This window comes from Phyllobates terribilis, unplaced genomic scaffold, assembly GCF_046119375.1.
Source record: "Phyllobates terribilis strain yellow unplaced genomic scaffold, ASM4611937v1 Scaffold_7__3_contigs__length_470593459, whole genome shotgun sequence".
Taxonomy (NCBI): domain Eukaryota; kingdom Metazoa; phylum Chordata; class Amphibia; order Anura; family Dendrobatidae; genus Phyllobates; species Phyllobates terribilis.
In genome coordinates this window covers 260123466-260134817 of record NW_027362767.1, presented here as the reverse complement: position 1 = coordinate 260134817, position 11352 = coordinate 260123466, and positions in this window count along the sequence as shown.

Below are 11352 nucleotides of genomic sequence, written 5' to 3'. Positions count from 1 at the left end.
TGAATAATTATCTTCTTACATGTAAAACCCCCTCTGACTATTTTTCATTTGTTGGTGTGTTAGGGTATGTGAGAAAGATGCGGATTTGAAGCAGAAATTTCCTGAGTGTTTTTGCCTCTCCCTGGCAGAAAAAACGCAAGCAGATTTACATTTGTTTTTGACGCGTGTACCATGCGTTTTTTGAAGCATTTTTGTACATCAATGAATGCTTTTAGGAGCTAAATAAAGTTATTTGGTGGGACATTGCTTAAACCCTTGGATTACCATAGAACTGGGGTGAGTATATTGGTTAATTTAAATGATTAAAAAATGTGTCTGCGGTAATTCAAATAAAGTGTTTACACTATGCCTGTGTGTTTATTTAACTCTTTACTTTAATTAAGTTTGGTCATGAAATAGTCTGATTGACACCTTGTCATCACCAAACAAAAGAGCTGGGTGTCAACTAGTCCCATTCACCCAGTCTTCATTAGCATTTCTATTCATATAATTTATGCGACTGCTGTGAGCTGCTATTTTTAGCCTGAGAAGGTGCCATTAGGCAAACATGGTCCCTGGCCATAATTAACATCTCACAGCTTGTTCATTAGCCACTAGGTCCCCTGATCAGCACTCAGCAGCGCTTTGGACACAATGTATTTATGTTGCGTCCAAAACACAGTGTTGGGCCTAGTTCACACGATGCGTTTTTAATGCGTTTCCGCGGCGTTTTTGCAGCTGCGTAAACGCCGCGGAAAAGCATTAAAAACGCATGGTAGAAGGGCAGCAATGTTCCCCAATTGAAATCCGCATGTGCTGTGCCCATGATGCGGATTTTTCCGCAGCGTAAATGCTGCGCTCAAAAATCCGCAGCATGTCAATTAATTTTGCGTAAACGCGCTGTTTTCGCCGCCATTGACTTGCATTAGAACGCGCCAATTCTGCAAGACTGCATTTGTACTTGCGTTATTGCCGCGTTCTAATGTGCGGATGGTACCCGAGTGTGGAGAAGATGAGACTCTCCTCCGGACCCAGGTACCATTTAAAAAGCCGTAAAACAAGAATAAAATAAAAAATAAAGATATATTCACCTTCTGACGGCCCCCGGTCTCCTTCCCTCTGCTCGCGTGCAAGACTGAAGGACCTTCCGTGACGTCACAGTCATGTGACCGCAGGCCCTTCAGCGCAGTGTCTCGCGATATCCCGGCAGCCAGGAACAAGCCAGGAACGGACGCGGCAGCACACGCCTGGCCATCAGAGGGTAAGTATAGCTTTATTTTTTTATTTTTAAACATTCTTATACGGTCACACTATATAAATCCATGCTGTTTGCATGGATTTATATAGTGTGACCTAGTTGTCAAGCACTTTTCCAAGTGATGCTAAAATCGCCTGGAAAGCGCTTGTCAATCCGCATGCCGAAACGCATGTATTCCGCAGGAAAAACGCATGTACAATCCGCATGCGTTTTTTCTGCCAGGGAGATGCAGAAATGATGCAGAAATTTTCTGCTTCATTTCTGCATCGTGTGCACATACCCTTATAGTGCCGCACTTTTGTTGTCGGTACATGTGAATCCACCACACATAATGACACTTCAATCAGTCAAAATATGCAGCAGAGACTAGCGTGTCTGCTACAGAAATTGACATGCTGCGGGTGAGTTTTCGGTACGTGGTCATGGTCAGGAGCCACTGTAGCATCAAACCCGCAGCGTCCAGATGTTACAGCATAGTGGATGGGATCACTAGAAATCCCATGTGCACTATGTGTGCATCAGAGTCTGGACACTTTCTGGCTTACGCCTTTATTCAGTGATACTTAGTGATCCCTGACTAAGGGCGTAAGCCAGAAACACGTTGAGATTGCATCTCCGCTATCATGGACCTTTATATATTTTAATATTTTGCACATATAAAGTGAGAATTAATTTTTATTGGAGACTTTTCCCACTTTTTCTTTATGTACCATTGCTATACATGGCAGAACTATTAACATGCGGTTTTAATGCATTTCCGCGGCAGAAAAACCGATGCGGAAAATGCATAAAAACCGCATCGTGTGCACATACCCTTAGATTGTTCTTGAATTTCTTTCTTATGTCCTATTGAACTAGATGCTAATCACCCCGATATTATGGCATCGTCTGTAAATATCTAGATGTTAGGTATCTGGGTGCGGCTATACTTGTAAATATATATTTCTTGGAAAGTAGGGAAGCAGTTTGTGGGTGATGCATGAGGGTGCTGGACAATGCAAATAGCCTCTTCAGAGAGGAAGAAGACAGGAACTCTAGAGCCACCTATTGGGGATAGCAATCCTAAAAGTCAATATCGACCCTTTAACGAGACTTGCCACATGTCTGATTCGGCTTTTTATCTTAAGTCAAGTGGCAAGGCTCACTAAAGGATTGATATTGACTTTTTAAGATTGATGCCCACAATAGGGGGTACTAGCATTCTAGTCCTCTTCCTCTCTGAAGAGGAAAGTAACATATTTACATTCCCAGTAAGTCTCCTTACACCATCCTGGCACTCTCCACAAGAAGAAACATTCCCCCTTAGACCCGGTGTTAGACAAGAAACAGGTCTTCCGGATTTACTAACAAGAAGGATGAGAACCCTGACTCTTGGCCTCCCTCTCTGCTGCGTACACTCCTGTATGTCCACACAAGGGGTAAGGTCGGGTTATTGCCATTTATCAGGGAAATCCCCATCATGGTGTGTCATCCATATAGAAAGATATAAAAAATAGTAATTACTGGGATGATTTACATGTGAGCTTCCCATTCGGTCCACTCATGTTTAGCACACAGAATATGGAGGAGGAGATGATATTATCAGCGGCTGAGTCAGTCTGTTATTAGCACGCAAGAAGCCAAGAATCTCGAGTAAAGGAAAAAAAGAGGAACTGCAACAAATATACAGATATTATCCACAATGTTACATGTCTGCAATGTGACGCGTGCACTTCTGGGACGGCACCTGACACAATAGGCCTTGGCCCACCAGATGATATCACACGGCATGGCTTAGATACTGTAGCTCAGCAGTACGCTGGACATCACTGACACTATGAATATTCCAGAAGGAAGATGTGCAGTCACTCTGAGTAACCCCAATCATATATAAAACATGACTTATCCCCCTCTCGGAGATCCTCATTTCATCACCCGTGAACCTTCTCCATCAATAGATATATTTATGTCTGCGGTAAACTTCCTGTTTTAGTGATTTATGTGGATTGACCTATTCAGTAAATATGTCAGTAAGTGGAGTATATATAAATGTGAGTCAGTGCTAAATAATGGTAAGCTATGGACCGCTGCAGATAAAAAAAAACAGATAATACCCCCCCAAAAAATATATGTTCAGGGGTCTTTTTCCTCATGCTAAGACATTCACTCGGCTATTTTTATATTTACCGATTTCTGGGAGACAACTAATATGGCTGCCATAAAAATATCGCCCACTGCTGCCTTAACCCTGCTGTTCTGTTCGTATTGGCTATACACTTGTACTGTTTGGGTCAATATGACCCGACCTGTTAAAGTCTGTTAATTTTGACATTTAGCTGCTCTAAGCGTATTATTTGAATACTAGTTGCCTTATTTAATAGTATGTGAACATGGCTGGTCAAAAACAAATGAAAATCAAAACTTCAGTTTGTTTTATTTTCTTTAGAAAAAGGTTGTACAGGTTCACTGTTAAATATTAATTATGGATATTCATTTTAATCTTAACTATTAAATTCTGTACCATACATTGCATAAGACTGCATCAGCCATCGTGCTAGGGTTTCTAGATGACATGCGCTATTTGTGTGTATGGACACACGTGCTGGACACAGACAGATGCAACCTACCATCCAGGATCCCAGGAAAAGATGGGTGAATCTCAACTATTAAGCTAATTATGGACAAATGGACAATCACTCTGTAACTATTTAACTATTTTATGTAACTTCTGCATCATTCTTTTTAATGGACAATTCAAGAATAAATCAATACATTTTTTTCATAAGAATATCGTGATAAAGTTTTTGATCAATTGCATCTGATAAGAAGACGTTGATAGAAAAAATATACAGAAATAAGTATTTTTTTACATTTACTTATTGCTATATTCAGGCATCCTTACATTCTGCATAGAAATAACTCACATGTGTTTTACATAAATATTTACTACAACTAGGACATGTAATATTAGTTTTATCACACGAAGATGGACAAAAGCTGCATCTTTTCCTTTTAGGCTTTTTCCGGTGCTGGTGGAGGCCGCGGATTCAAGTTGTTGAGCATGCTGCTGGATACGGTTTACTGTGGCTGCTGCTCCTTCACTTCAAGTTTTTACTTTTCTTTCTAAAATAGATGGCATAACAAGTGACTTTCCTAATTTTTCCAGAAAGTCTTCATTTATGTAGTTTATTGGCGTTCTGATCAGGTGTATTTCACTCCAAAAAACAAATGCATTGTAGGCAGATACATCAACAATGTTATAAAATAAAACCATTGGCCACTGATTGGTTTTGCGCTTGCTTGTGTACTAGCTATTAGTTGATCTAGTATATGAACTGCCCCTTTGGTGGAATTATAATCTAATATCATCTGTGTCTTTTTGTCATCTTGACTACGTTCTGCATTGTCATGGTGCTTATCAGAATGACCTGTTTGTTTTTTTGGAGAATGTAAGAAACCACTGTCGTATCTCCAGTAAAGTAAAACGTTGAACTATGAACATCTCTTTTACCAAAGATACATTGCGGCAGTTCAGGCTTTGCTTTTTCTTACAGTGCCCACCTTTGTAAGTTTTCGTTTTAGCAACAGCTGCCCCAGTTGGTGTGATGTAAAAAAGTTGTCACACGTCACATTTTGTCCTCTTAGTCCATAAGTCAATTCTGAAATGACTCGCATATCCGGATTCTTTTCAGGTTTTTCTCCAGGCTTTTTTACTGAATATACCTGAGCATTTAGAGCATATGTACTGCTGCTGTCACATATCTTGAGGCCGTACTTTGCTGGCTTACTCGGTATATGTTGTGTGAACAGACCCCTACCTCGGAATGACACAAGATGTTCATCCACGGTGACATTTTCACAGGGCTGTGGAGTCAGAGTCGTGGAGTCGGAGTCGGTGCTCATTTTGGTGGAGTCGGAGTCGGTATAAAATGGACCGACTCCGACTCCTAAAATATATAATAAATTGGGTGCAGTAGATCAATGCAGTTTGTGGGGAATATTTTTTCATAGGAATTTGGGAAAGTTATGAAATGTCCTATAAATGGCTGTTCTATTCCTGATCTAAGGCTACATTCACACACAGCGTTTTTGCTGCGTTTTTTGAGGATATGTTTTTCAGCTACAAAAGCAGATCAGCTTTTTAAAAAACCGCATCACCTGAAAGGTTTTTGAGCTCCTAGATAATGTTTTCAATAGCAAAAGCAGATTAGAAAAACGGCGAATAAACTGACATGCTTATTCTTTGTGAGGATCCGTTTTTGAGCCGAAAAACGGATCCTCACAAAATGATGTGTCTGAATGTCATATCTTGAAACCCATTGACTTTGCTGGGATGCCCAGAGACACTGCATTTTACTGCAAAAAACGGATCCGCAAAAACGCTGTGTGTGAATCATGGCCGTAGCCAGCGAGGGGCAGGGGGGCAGCTGCCCCCTCCCCTAGAAGCAGGAGCACACACCTGTCAAAACTCACTTGTATGCTGCAGTTCTCCCGTCCTGCACTGGCTCCAGACTGCAGGGGGCAATCTTCCCTCCTCTGTCCTGTCTTCTTCTGTCTTCACCAGAGAGAGGAGGGGGAGGGATGCCTGCCCTGCACAAGATCCGATTCTGGGCCCCGAGCTTGAGAAAGTGAAAGTACTACTGCTCATCTCTGTCACAGGAAGGTAACTAATGCTAATATTGTAGGTGATTATTATGTGCTCTCTGTACAATGTGTGTGAACTATATGTTCGATATGTGCAATGTACTATTTGCTGGCAGTAGCTGTCATCTGTCTATCACACTCTATTCCTCCATCTATCCCTCCATCTATCCCTCCATCCATCCCTCCATCCATCCCTCCATCCATCCCTCCATCTGTCTATCTATCCATTTATCTATCCCTCCAGCTATCCATCATTATATTCTATCTACAGTTAGGTCCATATGTAATGCACACGCCCGGGCTGAGTGGCGTGTGCGTGTGTATGTGTATGTAGTGATTCCACTGTGCCATGAACCGGAGAGTGCCTGGAGGGGCGTAACTAAGTATCTGCCCGATCCGACCAGGGTCGCACGACGGCATACGACGCCAGTGCACCAAGGAGGAACCGAGCAGAGGGACCAGGTGCAACTCCAGGACAGACCCCGGACACGGCTGTTGACCCACACAGGGGAATACTGGAACAGGCAGGTTAGGCTGGCACACAGACTGGTGGGTATAGGCAGACACGGCTGGAATACAGACGGGTGGATGCTGGCGAGCACGACTGGTATGCAGGCAGGGAGGTACTGGCTGGTATGACAGGTTGGAGCACAGAGTGGATAGGACCCAGTTCAGACTGGGACTCAGGAACAGAACCGCAGATGCAGCGGACAAACACAGCAGAGTGAGGCCGCCCGGAGCGGCGAGCAAGAGCAGAGCAAGACGTGACCGCCAGTAGCGGTGAGTGAGAGTAGAGCAGGACAAGGCCGCCTGGAGCGGTGAGCAAAGGGTCAGAGCAGAGCGAGACTGCCGGAGCAGTGAGCAAGGAGTCAGAGCAGAGCGAGACTGCCGGAGCAGTGAGCAAAGGAGTCAGAGCAGAGCGAGACTGCCTGAGCAGTAAGCAAAGGGTCAGAGCAGAGCGAGACTGCCGGAGCAGTGAGCAAAGGGTCAGAGCAGAGCGAGACTGCCGGAGCAGTGAGCAAAGGGTCAGAGCAGAGCGAGACTGCCGGAGCAGTGAGCAAAGGGTCAGAGCGGAGCGAGACTGCCGGAGCAGTGAGCAAAGGGTCAGAGCGGAGCGAGACTGCCGGAGCAGTGAGCAAAGGGTCAGAGCGGAGCGAGACTGCCGGAGCAGTGAGCAAAGGGTCAGAGCGGAGCGAGACTGCCGGAGCAGTGAGCAAAGGGTCAGAGCGGAGCGAGACTGCCGGAGCAGTGAGCAAGGCAGAGCAGGCTAGAACCGCCGGAGCGGTGAGCAAGGCAGAGCAGGCTAGAACCGCCGGAGCAGTGAGCAAGGCAGAGCAGGCTAGAACCGCCGGAGCGGTGAGCAAGGCAGAGCAGGGGGGACAGGGCTCTGTACACACGGAACAGACAGGAAGGGAAAGGCAGAACCAGATACCCACAGGGTACTTGCAGTGAAGTAGCGAGTGGACCACAAACTCACAAACGGAAGTACAGTGACAACGAGCAGGAGTTAGGTACGAGTTCAGACTCTGAAGAAAAAGGGAAGGTACGGACATAGAGAAAAACAGGAAACAGGCTAGGACAGTATTCAGACAAGAACAGACACAGCAGCAAGATACAGGAGCGGGTCTAGGTATGTGGCCCCTAGAAGGCGGAACGAACAGGCTAGGAGCGTATTCAGACAGGAACAGGCAAGATACAGGAACGGGTCTAGGTATGCGGCCCCTAGAAGGCGGAAAGAACAGGCTAGGAGCGTGTTCACACTGGCCTGGAAATACAGCCTCCAGGATAGGCAGAAGACAACAGACTAGAAGATAGTTCAGACAGGACACAGTTCAGACACGGGAACTGATACCGCAAAGCAGGAAACATAGACAGGACCTGGCACATCAGTGACTAGACGCCAACTGACAGAACACAATGCTCAGGCCGGGATTCCAGGGACGAACTGGGTTAAATACCAGGTGACAGACAGCAATAGGCTGAGGACGCACAAGGGGTGTGCCTGCAGCAGCTACAAGAAGCAGGAAGTGATCGGGCGCCGCCCTTAAGCAGCAGAAACAGAGGCAAACAGACAGCATGGAGGGAAGCCAGAGTGATAGTCTGGACTGGAGATCAAGTGCGCGCTCTTGCACAGTGGGAGATGGACCACTATGCAAGGATGCCGCCAGGTATGTTACACCATATATATTTGGACAGAGACAACATTTTTCTAATTTTGGTTCTAGACATTACCACAATGAATTTTAAACAAAACAATTTAGATGCAGTTGAAGTTCAGACTTTCAGCTTTCATTTGAGGGTATCCACATTAAAATTGGATGAAGGGTTTAGGAGTTTCAGCTCCTTAACATGTGCCACCCTGTTTTTAAAGGGACCAAAAGTAATTGGACAAATTAAATAATTGTAAATAAAATGTTCATTTCTAGTACTTGGTTGAAAACCCTTTGTTGGCAATGACTGCCTGAAGTCTTCAACTCATGGACATCACCAGACGCTGTTTTCCTCCTTTTTGATGCTCTGCCAGGCCTTCACAGGCTGGATCTGAGCACACACTATGGCTCTGAATACATCAGAATTCATTCGGCTGCTTCTGTCCTGTGTCACATCAACAATAAACACTAGTGACCCAGTGCCACTGGCAGCCATGCATGCCCAAGCCATCACACTGCCTCCGCTGTGTTTTACAGATGATGTGGTATGCTTTGGATCATGAGCTGTACCACGCCTTCGCCATACTTTTCTCTTTCCATCATTCTGGTAGAGGTTGATCTTGGTTTCATCTGTCCAAAGAATGTTCTTCCAGAACTGTGCTGGCTTTTTTAGATGTTTTTAAGCAAAGTCCAGTCTAGCCTTTTTATTCTTGATGCTTATGAGTGGCTTGCACCGTGCAGTGAACCCTCTGTAGTTACTTTCATGCAGTCTTCTCTTTATGGTAGATTTGGATATTGATACGCCTACCTCCTGGAGAGTGTTGTTCACTTGGTTGGCTGTTGTGAAGGGGTTTCTCTTCACCATGGAGATTATTCTGCAATAATCCACCACTGTTGTCTTCCGTGGGCGCCCAGGTCTTTTTGCATTGATGAGTTCACCAGTGCTTTCTTTCTTTCTCAGGATGTACCAAACTGTAGATTTTGCCACTCCTAATATTGTAGCAATTTCTCGGATGGGTTTTTTCTGTTTTTGCAGCTTAAGGTTGGCTTGTTTCACCAGCATGGAGAGCTCCTTTGACTGCATGTTTACTTCCCACCAAAACCTTCCAAATGCAAGCACCACACCTCAAATCAACTCCAGGCCTTTTATCTGCTTAATTGAGAATGACATAACGAAGGGACTGCCCACACCTGTCCATGAAATAGCCTTGGAGTCAATTGTCCAATTACTTTTGGTCCCTTTAAAAACAGGGTGGCACATGTTAAGGAGTTGAAACTCCTAAACCCTTCATCCAATTTTAATGTGGAAACCCTCAAATGAAAGCTGAAAGTCTGAACTTCAAATGCATCTAAATTGTTTTGTTTAAAATTCATTGTGGTAATGTCTAGAACTAAAATTAGAAAAATGTTGTGTCTGTCCAAATATATATGGACCTAACTGTAAATATCTTGATTATTGTATCATAAAAATGATTAAATGTCTGATGTTCACATTGTACTACAATAAATTTTTCACTTAAATATAAGCAATTTATGTGGGAGTCGGAGTCGGAGTCATGGAGTCCGTGTAAGGGAAATTGAGGAGTCGGAGTCGCAGGTTTGGCTTACCGACTCCACAGCCCTGCATTTTCACCAGTATTGCATAATTTTCTAAAGAAATCTCTATCCATTCATCCCAAACTTCTCTAATAGCGGCTAGTTATTAGAGAATTATCTGATGTTAGCAGAGGACAATTTTCCTGCCTGAGAAGAAGTCTGCAAGTTCCAAATTACATTTTTGTTTTCAGACTGAATTGCTTGCATCGGACTAGTTGTCTGGGTATCGCCCCTCATCAGATTCAACTTCAGAATCAGAATCTTCATAATCACTTTCCCCGCCACTTATGTGGTCCTTATCTTCAGACAATTTCTCCAGTTGGATATCTTTTTCAGATTCTGAGGCGTTGGCAAGATTTACAATTCAGCTTCACTCAATGGAAGTCTTCGCCAAATTTTTATCCAACTTTTGAAATAATAGACACTCATGACTTTCACGGGGTAAAATCAGTGTTGTGGAATAAAATAGAACTATATAAATAAACAACAATAATAATAATAATTTAAAAAAATGTAAAAAAATTGCAGCGAACGCTAACCAGGTTAGCAACAATAAGAGCTTATATACTACAGCGAAACAGACCAGTACTCAAAGCCCACCCATCTGCAGTAACTTGCAAATGTATCGAGCGGACGGACCGGCAGGAACTGGAGAAATCGATAAACAATAGTAGATCCAATTATGTGACAGAAAATATGGCGAAAGATCTGAATGAAACACTATCGTCATATTGACCTGAACGGTACATATGTAACAATCATTATTTCATCCAAAAAAAAATAAAAAACAAAACAAAAAACAAGTCATAATAATAACACCTATCCATAAACAAATTCACATAACCATGATTTGCACGGATCCTCATAATAAATTATCTGCAGCTTCACAAACTTTTCTTTCAAATAGACCCGAACAGTACAGCAGGGTTAATCCCATTAGTGGCAATTCCACCTACTTAGAGCATTCCCTGCTTTTCCGGATCTTGCCATTTGCAGGTCACCATGCTTCACCATTAATTAGAACCTAGAAGACCATATTTGTAGCGTAGCGGGCGACTCTGCCCCATACCTGTCATTTCAATAAATGGCAGTCATTAGGTTCCTCCCAAATCCTGTCTTGACTTTCAACGACTACAGATACCTCACATGGAAGGGGTGAAGTTTGCCCATGGGTGCTAAGTTTTGGGATAGACAGGTCCCAATTATGCTGTGCCCAGTGGAGGGGAATATGTTAACATATTTCTTCTCCTGACTGGTGCTTTGGTAATCTGCAATGTGCACTAATGTAATGGGGTCTGCTCACACCAGAGGGATCACAATGCACCTTTATATGCATTTGATTCAGCTGGAATGTGTCACTTTCTTCACACAGGTGCAAAAAGTGCAGTGTGTGACATAAAAAATTGTACAAAACTGTGATCAATTGCCATCCCTAAACAAGTGGGGAAGGGTCCCCAACACACCTTACCCCATCCCTCTAGACCAAAACGCTTGGAGATAGACTGCACCTCTGAAGCCAGAGTCAGTCAGGAAAATTACAAAAAAGTCTCCATAGTGCCAGTCAGCGAAACTGCAAAAGAGTCTCCAAAAACGCGTGTAAAATCCGCATGCGTTTTTACTGGTAAGGACATGCAGAAACGCTGCGGAAATTTTCTGCATCATGGGCACATAGCCTCACAAACCGGGAAACTGCAAAAGAGTCTCCAGAGTGTCAGTCAGGGAAATTGCAAAAGAGTCTCCAAAGTG